This window comes from Podarcis pityusensis (genome assembly GCF_964106645.2).
Source record: "Podarcis pityusensis genome assembly, contig: HAP1_SCAFFOLD_72, whole genome shotgun sequence".
NCBI classification, from domain to species: Eukaryota; Metazoa; Chordata; class Lepidosauria; order Squamata; family Lacertidae; genus Podarcis; species Podarcis pityusensis.
Window position 1 is genome coordinate 76,873 of NW_028293465.1, and position 12,696 is coordinate 89,568.

Genomic DNA, 12,696 nt, shown 5'->3' on the forward strand with positions numbered 1-12,696 from the left:
TGGAGGTTTCAGTGTATCAGGGGAAGCGGCTCCGGCAGCAGAGAAAGGAGGGAGGTCAGAGCAAGCCACCCTCCCGGATGGGGAGGGGAGAAGTGAAGGGAGTAGTGTAGCTGTTTAAAGGAAGGTTAGAGGTTGGGGGCGCGCGCCAAGTTCAAATGTTCTGCGCGCGGAAGTACAGGGAGCCCGGAGGAGGGGCCAGGTCCCAAAGCCCGCAGGAGGGGGCAAGAGCAGTCTGATTCCGCGTCAGAAGAATCCAGGAGGGGCGAAACCCCAGCGGGCAGAAAGACCCTGCGGAAAAGGAAAGAGAGAAAGAGGTGGAGCAGCGCAAGCCTCTTAAACTGGTGCAGGGGAGGGACGGATTCAGAGGGGACTTCAGCGGTCTAAGCCTAGCAGACGTAGGGCTGCGCGCCTCGGATGTGAAGCAAACGATGAACTGCAATAAACACTTTTGTATATAAGAAGAGATAGGCGTTGGTCTTTTGTGAGCTGAGACTTGAGGCAGCCTTGACACACATACTTTGCGATTCCTGGGTCAATGTGCATGAACACCAAAGAACACGACTTAAAATAAGGTGTCAACCCTCTGTGGGAAGAGTGCATGGAACTCGTCTTTAAGAAGAGGTTGCTCCAGAGCATAATCTGGCACCCAACTGTTGGCGCTGGCCGGGGTACCTTCCCTGGCGAGGAGGTATTCCACTCCCTCCTCCCCCCATCTCGAGTCCAGAATTTCCGTGACCTCGTTGAGTGTCGGGGTCCTCGGTGACTTCCCCCCCCGGTGACTTTCTACGTGGGTCTGGTGCCGTCCCTGGCTCCTGAAATCTGTGTGGGGCCTTGTAGGGTGTAAGCACCGACCTATGAAAGACCGGGTGCATTCGGGAATCTTCTGGGAGGGTCAACCGAAAAGCTACGGGATTGATCCTGCCCTCAACTTGGTATGGCCCTAGCTGTTTGTGTCCTAGCTTCTTCTTAGCTAACGACTTGGCCGGCACCGCCTGGGCTGCTAACCATACCCAGTCCCCCACCTGGATGTCTTCTCCTGCCCTCCTGTGCCTGTCTGCCTGCACTTTGTAGGCGTGTTTAGCTAGTTCCAAGTGCCGTCGTAGCTCCTCGTGGACCTCCTGCAATTCTGCTGCTAAATGCTCAGCTCCCTGCGACTTCCCCTGCGTCGTTGTCTCCAACCCCGGGAAAGTTCTGGGATGTCGCCCATTGTTGGCGAAGAACGGTGTCACCCCCGTTGACGCGTGCTTCGTGTTGTTGTAGGCAAACTCGGCCATCGGTAAGTAGTCCACCCAAGTTGCAGGCTTTTGATTGGCGCAACATCGCAGGTACTGCTGCATGATGGCGTTGACCCTCTCCGCTTGGCCGTTGGTTTGCGGGTGTCTCGCCGACGCTAAGTTGATCTTGACATTCAGGATGCCCAGGAGCTTCTGCCAGAAACTGGAAATGAATTGGCGACCCCGGTCGGACAGGATGGACCGCGGTAAGCCGTGCACCCGGAACACGTGGTCTATGAACAGCTTGGCGGTCTGTTCCGCTGTTGTCACCTTCGCGCAAGGAATGAAGTGCGCCATCTTGGTGAACAGGTCTACAACCACAAGCACCGCCGTCTTGCCCCGCGAACTGGGCAGATCAGTAACAAAGTCCAGCGCCACCCTATCCCACGGCTGTAGTGGCGTCTCCAGCGGTTCCAGCAATCCCGCTGGCTTCTTGTGCACTGGCTTGGACCTCTGACAAGTGTCACACCTGGCGACGTAATCCGCGACCTCTCCCCGCATCTGGGGACACCAAAAGTCTCTGGCTACTAAGTCCGCCGTCTTTTCTTTGCCGAAGTGACCCGCGCTGTGTGCATCGTGTAACTGCTGTAGAACCTTCGCGCGGAGATCGTCTCAAGGCACGTAGAGAGCACCTTTGCGGGTCAGCAGGCCGTCGCGTATCTGGAATTCGCCGTCCTTTGCTGTCCCTCTTCGCACCTCCTCCATCTTGGATTGTGCGAACGGATCCGTCTGTAGCGCGCGTCGTACCGCGTCCAGGTCGACGGCGGCGGAAGCGCACGCCCACTCTTGCGGTGCGAAAATGTGCCTGGCTGCCACTGGTGCCGCTTCCTCGAGATACTGCGGTTTCCTGGAGAGCGCATCCGCTATGACGTTGTTGTCTCCCGGGATATACTCTATCCTGAAATCGAAATCCGCAAAGATCTCCGCCCATCTTATGTGCCTCTGGCTCTGGAGCTTCGCCGTGCGCCAATACTCTAGGTTCTTGTGGTCCGTGCGGACCTGCACGGTGTGCTTGGCTCCGATGAGGAAGTGCCGCCACGCCTTGAAAGCCGCGTGGATGGCCAACAACTCCCTGTCCCAGATGGTGTAGTTCTGTTCCGACTTGCTGAGCTTCCGGGAATAGAAAGCGCAGGGCCTCCAGTTCCCTTGCGGATCTTCCTGCAAGAGGACGGCCCCCACTGCTCTGTCAGATGCGTCAGTCTCAACCCGCATGGGCCTGCCGGGATTCACGTGTAGCAGCTGGTCTTCGGACGCGAAGAGACTCTTAAGTCTCCTGAAGGACTGCTCCGCCTGGTCCGTCCAGGTGAACTTTTTCTTCTTGGAACTGAGGGTGTCCGTGATAGCTGCCGTCTCTTTCGCGAAACCCCTGATGAACTTGCGGTAGAAGTTGGCGAAGCCGACGAACCTCTGGACCTCCTTCCGATTGCGCGGGCTATTCCAGTCCAACACCGCGCGGACTTTGGTGCTGTCCATGGCTAGTCCCTTGTCGGACAGCCGGTAGCCCAGGAAATCCACCTCCGTCACGTCGAACTGGCACTTCTCCAGTTTGACGTAGAGTCTGTGCTCCCGTAGCCTCTGCAGGACCTCCTTTACGTCTCTCTCGTGAGTCTCCTGCGATTCTGAGAAGATCAGAATGTCGTCGAGGAAGCATACGCACTTCTTGTAGAGGAGTCCTGCTAGCACGTGGTGCATGAATGCTTGGAAACAGTGGGAGCCATTTTGGAGACCAAACGGCATAACTCTGTATTCATAGGTGCCCAGCGGCGTGAACATGGCCGTCTTCCACTCGTCACCTTCCCTCATGCGTATTAGATTGTATGCTCCGCGTAGATCCAACTTGGTGAAGGTCCTCCCCTTCCTCACCGTCGCGAGCAGGTCGTCAATCTTGGGCATGCGGAAGGCCTTGGGCTTTGTCATCGAGTTTATGGCCCTATAGTCCACAATGAGCCGTTTTTGGGGCGTGTCCTTCTTCTTCACGAAAAACACAGGACTGCCCCCCACGGCCTTGGATTCTCGGATGAATCCCCGCTTCAAATTGTGATCTATGAACTCCCGGAGTTCCTGCATCTCATCTTCAGACATGGAATACAGCTTCGCAGTCGGCAGCGTCGCCCCTGGTAAGAGGTCAATTGCACAGTCGTAGGGCCGGTGGGGTGGTAATTGGTCAGCTTCCTTTTCACAGAAGACCTCCAAAAACCCCTTGTACTTGTGGGGCACCGCCTGCACCATGCCGAGATGCAACTGCTGCCCCTCCTCGTGGCCCTCCTCCTCCTGGCCGGTCTGGATGCAATGTTGTGCGCAGTAGGACGAGCCAAAGGTGAGCTGCCGCTGGTACCACGCTAATGATGGGCTGTGTCTATCCAGCCAACTCATGCCTAACACTATAGGCGTGTCTGACAGGCGGGTGACGTTGAAACTGATGACCTCGCGATGATTCCCGATCTGCAGCACCATGGGTGGCGACTGCTGTACCACTTGCCCGCCCAGCAACTTCCTGCCATCTACGGTGACGACGTTCAGAGGCAGCGTGGCTGGTAGAAGCGCTATGCGATGCTGCTTGATGAACTGCTTCCCCACGAAGTCTGCATTGCTCCCTGAGTCAATTGTAATGGGGACTTCCAGGGTGAGTCCATTAGGTAGCTGTAGAGTAGCAGTGAGCTGTACCACTGGCTTGGGTGGTAAGGGATCTGTAGGCTGCAAAAGCGCTGGGGACTGCTTTACTGACTCGCCTGGCCGTGCCCCAGCATTCCTGCTGCCAGCCAGGCATTGTCGTTTCCCTGAAACTGCTCTCCCTGTAGCGCTGCTTCTATTACTGTTGCGAAGGCTGCAGTGTGCTTCTGGAGCCTCTGGGGACACTCTTTAGCCATGTGCTGTGCACTGTCACAGATGTAACACTTCCTGGTCCCTCTAGGAGGCTTCGCCTTGACTGCTCCGGACGCTGAGGCTCCGGCAGCTGTCTGAGCCTTTGCACCACCCAGATCCATTGGTTCCTTCCCCCCCTTCAGCATAGGCGAGGGATTTGTACGTCCCAGGTCCCTGGGAAGAAAAGGAGGCGCTCTAGCTGGTGTGCGGACGTGACTCCCCTCCTCACTGTGCCAAGGGCGTTCTTCGTGGCGCACCCCTATCGTGAGTGCCCTCTGCACGACGTCTGCTAGGGTTTGAGGTCTGTCCCCCCTGGCCAGCTCATCTTTTACTGAGCCATGAAGCCCCTCCCAGAACAAGTCTCTCACTGCCAGGGAGTCCTTTTCCCAGCCCAGCACATTCAGCAATGCAAAAAAGCGAGAATGGTACTGACGCACTGTAGCCTTGCCCTGCCGCAATCCATGCATCTCCTGGCGCGCCACATCAACGTCAACGGTAGATTGGAAGCAAGCGTCCATGGCTTTGATAAATTCGTCAGAGTCCCTGCGGGCAAGACCATCTTCGCGCCACAAATTGCGTAACCAGGTTCTAGCTTCCCCATGTGTCAGGGGTTCAGGAGCAGAGGCAAGGGCAAGGGAGGAAACAGAGAGCGAGGGGGAGGAGGCAGAAGAAAAGATGAGTGATGACGACGACCCGAGATCTCCGAGTCTTTCCAGTGAATCAGAAGATTCACAGAAAGGAGCACCAGTGGCCAGGGCAAGGGGGGAGCCTAGGGGGACACCCCAGGAAGATAGAGCCAGAGGGGACTCAGAGGGGAGCAGTTGGAAATCGGGACCAGCGTCACCGCCAGAGAGCAGGGAAGAGGAAGGGCGCCAGGGATCAAGCGCTGGCAGCTCACAACAGGGGGGAGGGCACGAGTCAGGAGTGGCCACACCTCCATCGGGGAGCGAAGAAACGGTCAGACGGAAGGTGGAAGGTTGGGCGCGCGAGCCAAGTTCAAATGCACAGGAAGGTGGCGCAGTAGGCAGCCCGGAAAGGGAGCCAGGTCCTAAAGCCCGCCGAAAGGAGGGAGAAGAGTCAGGGGGGTCAGCGTCAGCGTCAGAGGAATCCCGGAAGGAAGAGACCCCGGGGGGCAGAGGGACCCAGAGAAGAACAGTCAGGCGGAAAAGGTGGAGCAAGGCTAGGATATTAAGTTGGTGTACAAGGGGCGGAGACTCAGACGGAGCTTCGCCGATCTAACCATTAGACGTAGGGTTGCACGCAGCAGCTTGAGAATGGAAACTGTAACTCAATAAAGACTTTTATTTAATGATCGCTGGCTAGCGTGATCCTCTGTGAGCTAGGATCTGGAAGCAACTCTGACAGTTGTGTTATTTTGGTCTCATTACACATACTTTGCGTTTTCTGGGTCAATGTGCATGAACACCAAAGAACACGACTTAAAATAAGCGAAATCAAAGATTCGTCGTTCTATGTAGCTGGAACCCAAAAGAACCTATTGAGGTTTGTTTAGGCTTATTACAATTCGCTTTGTTATTTGTGAGTGAATGAACACCGAAAGAACAATCCAAGCTTATTTGTCCTCTTTCTATTGAGATGGAACCAAAACACCTCTGCTTGGTTTGGGCTGATAACAAACATGTCACTGCGATTTTTGGGTGAGTGTGCATTCTAACCCTAAAAACACCAATTTGAAATAAGCCCAATCAGAGCTTTATCATCTTCTTTTTATGTAGTTGGAAGCCAAAAGACCTTTTTGCTTTGGTTGGGGGTGATTCTGGTGCACACCCAAAAAACACCACGCGTATTGAAACAAGCACAATCAAAGCTTATTTGTCTTCTTTCTACGCATATGGAAGCGAAAAGACACTGTTATTTTGGTCTCATTACACACACATTGAGATTTCTGGGTCAATGTGCATTAACACCAAACAACACTTGAAATAAGCGAAATCAAAGATTCTTCGTTCTATGTAGCTGGAACCCAAAAGAACCTATTGAGGTTTGTTTAGGCTTATTACAATTCGCTTTGCTATTTGTGAATAAATCAACACCGAAAGAACAATGCAAGCTTATTCGTCCTCTTTCTATTGAGATGGAACCACTTTTCGAATTTCTGGGTTAATGTGCATTAACACCAAAGAACACGACTTGAAATGAGCAAAATCAAAGATTCTTCGTTCTATGTAGCTGGAACCCAAAAGAACCTATTGAGGTTTGTTTAGGCTTATTACAATTCGCTTTGCTATTTGTGAGTGAATGAACACCGAAAGAACAATCCAAGCTTTTTTGTCCTCTTTGTATTGAGATGGAACCAAAACACCTCTGCTTGGTTTGGGCTGATAACAAACATGTCACTGCAATTTTTGGGTGAATGTGCATTCTAACCCTAAAAACACCGATTTGAAATAAGCCCAATCAGAGCTTTATCATCTTCTTTTTATGTAGTTGGAAGCGAAAACACCTTTTTGCTTTGGTTGGGGTTATTCTGGTGCACACCCAAAAAACACCACGCGTATTGCAACAAGCACAATCAAAGCTTATTTGTCTTATTTCTACGCACATGGAAGCGAAAAGACACTGTTGTGTTATTTTGGTCTCATTACACACACATTGAGATTTCTGGGTCAATGTGCATTAACACCAAACAACACTTGAAATAAGCGAAATCAAAGATTCGTCGTTCTATGGAGCTGGAACCCAAAAGAACAGGTTTGGCTTTGTTTAGGCTTATTACACTCCGCTTTGCTATTTGTGACTGAGTGAACACCGAAAGAACAATCCAAACTTATTTGTCCTCTTTCTATTGAGATGGAACCAAAACACCTGTGCTTGGTTTGGGCTGATAACAAACATGTCACTCTGCAATTTTTGGATTAATGTGCATTCTAACCCCAAAAACACCAATTTGAAATAAGCCCAATAAGAGCGTTATCATCTTCTTTTTATGTAGTTGGAAGCCAAAACACCTTTTTGCTTTGGTTGGGGGTGATTCTGATGCACACCCAAAAAACCCAATGCGAATTGAAATAAGCACAATCAAAGCTTATTCGTCTTCTTTCTATGCATATGGAAGTGAAAAGACAATGTTGTGTTATTTTGGTCTCATTACACATACTTTGCGATTTCTGGGTCAATGTGCATGAACACCAAAGAACACGACTTAAAATAAGCGAAATCAAATATTCGTCGTTCTATGTAGCTGGAACCCAAAAGAACAGGTTTGGCTTTGTTTAGGCTTATTACACTCCGCTTTGCTATTTGTGAGTGAATGAACACCGAAGGAACAATCCAAGCTTATTTGTCCTCTTTCTATTGAGATGGAACCAAAATACCTATGCTTGGTTTGGGCTGATAACAAACATGTCACTCTGCGATTTTTGGGTGAATGTGCAATCTAACCCTAAAAACAACAATTTGAAATAAGCCCAATCAGAGCTTTATCATCTTCTTTTTATGTAGTTGGAAGCCAAAAGACATTTTTGCTTTGGTTGGGGGTGATTCTGGTGCACACCCAAAAAACACCACGCGTATTGAAACAAGCACAATCAAAGCTTATTTGTCTTATTTCTACGCATATGGAAGCGAAAAGACAGTGTTGTGTTATTTTGGTCTCATTACACACACTTTGCGATTTCTGGGTCAATGTGCATTCACACCAAAGAACACTTGAAATATGCAAAATCAAAGATTCTTCGTTCTTTGTAGCTGGAACCCAAAAGAACCTATTGAGGTTTGTTTAGGCTTATTACAATTCGCTTTGCTAGTTGTGAGTGAATGAACACCGAAAGAACAATCCAAGCTTATTTGTCCTCTTTCTATTGAGATGGAACCAAAACACCTCTGCTTGGTTTGGGCTGATAACAAACATGTCACTTCGATTTTTGGGTGAATGTGCATTCTAACCCTAAAAACACCAATTTGAAATGAGCCCAATCAGAGCTTTATCATCTTCTTTTTATGTAGATGGAACGCAAAAGACCTTTTTGCTTTGGTTGGGGTGATTCTGGTGCACACCCAAAAAACACCACGCGTATTGAAACAAGCACAATCAAAGCTTATTTGTCTTATTTCTACGCATATGGAAGCGAAAAGACACCGTTGTGTTATTTTGGTCTCATTACACACACATTGAGATTTCTGGGTCAATGTGCATTAACACCAAACAACACTTGAAATAAGCGAAATCAAAGATTCGTCGTTCTATGTAGCTGGAACCCAAAAGAACAGGTTTGGCTTTCTTTAGGCTTATTACACTCCGCTTTGCTATTTGTGAGTGAGTGAACACCGAAATAACAATCCAAACTTATTCGTCCTCTATCTATAGAGATGGAACCAAAACACCTATGCTTGGTTTGGGCTGATAACAAACATATCACTCTGCGATTTTTGGGTGAATGTGCATTCTAACCCCAAAAAAACCAATTTGAAATAAGCCCAATCAGAGGTTTATCATCTTCTTTTTATGTAGTTGGAAGCCAAAACACCTTTTTGCTTTGGTTGGGGGTGATTCTGGTGCACACCCAAAAAACCCCATGCGAATTGAAATAAGCACAATCAAAGCTTCCTACGGATATGGAAGCTGTCAGGGCTGCCTCAAGTCTCAGCTCACAAAAGACCAACGCCTTTCTTTTCTTATATACAAAAGTGTTTATTGCAGTTCATTGTTTGCTTCAGATCCGAGGCGCGCAGCCCTACGTCTGCTAGGCTTAGACCGCTGAAGTCCCTTCTGAATCCGTCCCTCCCCTGCACCAGTTTAAGAGGCTTGCGCTGCTCCACCTCTTTCTCTCTTTCCTTTTCCGCAGGGTCTTTCTGCCCGCTGGGGTTTCGCCCCTCCTGGATTCCTCCGACGTGGAATCAGACTGCTCTTGCCCCCTCCTGCGGGCTTTGGGACCTGGCCCCTCCTCCGGGCTCCCTGTACTTCCGCGCGCCTCTACATTTGAACTTGGCGTGCGCGCCCAACCTCTAACTTTCCTTTTGACAGCTACGCTACTCCCTTCACTACTCCCCTCCCCTTCCGGGAGGGTGGCTTGCTCCGACCTCCCTCCCTTCTCTGCTGCCGGAGCCGCCTCCCCTGATACACTGGAACCTCCACCCCCTTTGCTGCACTCTGGCGGGGAGGCTGGTCCTGACGCCCAGCTGACACTTTGGGATCCCCCGCTGGCCCCCTGCTCCTGACACGTCCCCCCTTGGGCTCCCCTGGCCTTGACCACCGGCGCCCCCTTCTGGGAATCCTCTCATTCGCTGGAAAGACTCATGGAATCTCTAGAGTCATTGTCATCCTCTTCCTCGCTGTCCTGGGATTCATCCCCATCGCTCTCCATCTCCTGCCTACCCTGTGCCTCTGTCCCTGAACCCCTGACATCCATCCCCCCCTCGAAGTTCCCCCTTCCCCCCTCCCGCTGCTCGGGCGCAGGTTCCGGGAGCTCCGTTGTAGCGGGGGTAGATGCTGGATACAGTTTGTCGACGTCAATCTCCTCTGCTTCCAGTTCAGTGTATGCGTGCTCGAAACCGGGGTCCTCCCCCAACACATCCAAACCCTTCCCTCCCCCTGTTACTTCAGGCAATGCTGCTTGCCAAGGCCCCCTTCGCCACCCCACTTCTGGTTGATCGTCCCACCAATAAGAGCGGTCCGTGTCCACCCCTGAGCACGATCCCCTTGGAGGGCTCGATTCCGGCGTGGTCTCCTCTGCGGAGGAGAACCCCCGGAAGGTGCTGCCTGAAAGTGTGGGCGTAAAAAGCCAGTCGTCAAAATACTCCTCTGGCATGGGCCTGTGTGGGAAGAGTGCATGGAACTCGTCTTTAAGAAGAGGTTCCTCCAGAGCATAATCTGGCACCCAACTGTTGGCGCTGGCCGGGGTACCTTCCCTGGCGAGGAGGTATTCCACTCCCTCCTCCCCCCATCTCGAGTCCAGAATTTCCGTGACCTCGTTGAGTGTCGGGGTCCTCGGTGACTTCCCCCCCCCTGGTGACTCTCTACGTGGGTCTGGTGCCGTCCCTGGCTCCTGAAATCTGTGTGGGGCCTTGTAGGGTGTAAGCACCGACCTATGAAAGACCGGGTGCATTCGGGAATCTTCTGGGAGGGTCAACCGAAAAGCTACGGGATTGATCCTGCCCTCAACTTGGTATGGCCCTAGCTGTTTGTGTCCTAGCTTCTTCTTAGCTAACGACTTGGCCGGCACCGCCTGGGCTGCTAACCATACCCAGTCCCCCACCTGGATGTCTTCTCCTGCCCTCCTGTGCCTGTCTGCCTGCACTTTGTAGGCGTGTTTAGCTAGTTCCAAGTGCCGTCGTAGCTCCTCGTGGACCTCCTGCAATTCTGCTGCTAAATGCTCAGCTCCCTGCAACTCCCCCTGCGTCGTTGTCTCCAACCCCGGGAAGGTTCTGGGATGTCGCCCATTGTTGGCGAAGAACGGTGTCACCCCCGTTGACGCGTGCTTCGTGTTGTTGTAGGCAAACTCAGCCATCGGTAAGTAGTCCACCCAAGTTGCAGGCTTTTGATTGGCGCAACATCGCAGGTACTGCTGCATGATGGCGTTGACCCTCTCCGCTTGGCCGTTGGTTTGCGGGTGTCTCGCCGACGCTAAGTTGATCTTGACATTCAGGATGCCCAGGAGCTTCTGCCAGAAACTGGAAATGAATTGGCGACCCCGGTCGGACAGGATGGACCGCGGTAAGCCGTGCACCCGGAACACGTGGTCTATGAACAGCTTGGCGGTCTGTTCCGCTGTTGCCACCTTCGCGCAAGGAATGAAGTGCGCCATCTTGGTGAACAGGTCTACAACCACAAGCACCGCCGTCTTGCCCCGCGAACTGGGCAGATCAGTAACAAAGTCCAGCGCCACCCTATCCCACGGCTGTAGTGGCGTCTCCAGCGGTTCCAGCAATCCCGCTGGCTTCTTGTGCACTGGCTTGGACCTCTGACAAGTGTCACACCTGGCGACGTAATCCGCGACCTCTCCCCGCATCTGGGGCCACCAAAAGTCTCTGGCTACTAAGTCCGCCGTCTTTTCTTTGCCGAAGTGACCCGCGCTGGGTGCGTCGTGTAACTGCTGTAAAACCTTCGCGCGGAGATCGTCTCCCGGCACGTAGAGAGCACCTTTGCGGGTCAGCAGGCTGTCGCGTATCTGGAATTCGCCGTCCTTTGCTGTCCCTCTTCGCACCTCCTCCATCTTGGATTGTGCGAACGGATCCGTCTGTAGCGCGCGTCGTACCGCGTCCAGGTCCACGGCGGCGGAAGCGCACGCCCACGCTTGCGGTGCGAAAATGTGCCTGGCTGCCACTGGTGCCGCTTCCTCGAGATACTGCGGTTTCCTGGAGAGCGCATCCGCTATGACGTTGTTGTCTCCCGGGATATACTCTATCCGGAAATCGAAATCCGCAAAGAACTCCGCCCATCTCATGTGCCTCTGGCTCTGGAGCTTTGCCGTGCGCCAATACTCTAGGTTCTTGTGGTCCGTGCGGACCTGCACGGTGTGCTTGGCTCCGATGAGGAAGTGCCGCCACGCCTTGAAAGCCGCGTGGATGGCCAACAACTCCCTGTCCCAGATGGTGTAGTTCTGTTCCGACTTGCTGAGCTTCCGGGAATAGAAAGCGCAGGGCCTCCAGTTCCCTTGCGGATCTTCCTGCAAGAGGACGGCCCCCACTGCTCTGTCAGATGCGTCAGTCTCAACCCGCATGGGCCTGCTGGGATTCACGTGTAGCAGCTGGTCTTCGGACGCGAAGAGACTCTTAAGTCTCCTGAAGGACTGCTCCGCCTGGTCCGTCCAGGTGAACTTTTTCTTCTTGGAACTGAGGGTGTCCGTGATAGCTGCCGTCTCTTTCGCGAAACCCCTGATGAACTTGCGGTAAAAGTTGGCGAAGCCGACGAACCTCTGGACCTCCTTCCGATTGCGCGGGCCAATCCAGTCCAACACCGCGCGGACTTTGGCGCTGTCCATGGCTAGTCCCTTGTCGGACAGCCGGTAGCCCAGGAAATCCACCTCCGTCACGTCGAACTGGCACTTCTCCAGTTTGGCGTAGAGTCTGTGCTCCCGTAGCCTCTGCAGGACCTCCTTTACGTCTCTCTCGTGAGTCTCCTGCGATTCTGAGAAGATCAGAATGTCGTCGAGAAAGCATACGCACTTCTTGTAGAGGAGTCCTGCTAGCACGTGGTGCATGAATGCTTGGAAACAGTGGGAGCCATTTTGGAGACCAAACGGCATAACTCTGTATTCATAGGTGCCCAGCGGCGTGAACATGGCCGTCTTCCACTCGTCACCTTCCCTCATGCGTATTAGATTGTATGCTCCGCGTAGATCCAACTTGGTGAAGATCCTCCCCTTCCTCACCGTCGCGAGCAGGTCGTCAATCTTGGGCATGGGGAAGGCCTTGGGCTTTGTCATCGAGTTGATGGCCCTATAGTCCACAATGAGCCTTTTTTGGGGCGTGTCCTTCTTCTTCACGAAAAACACAGGACTGCCCCCCACGGCCTTGGATTCTCGGATGAATCCCCGCTTCAAATTGTGATCTATCAACTCCCGGAGTTCCTGCATCTCATCTTCAGACATGGAATACAGCT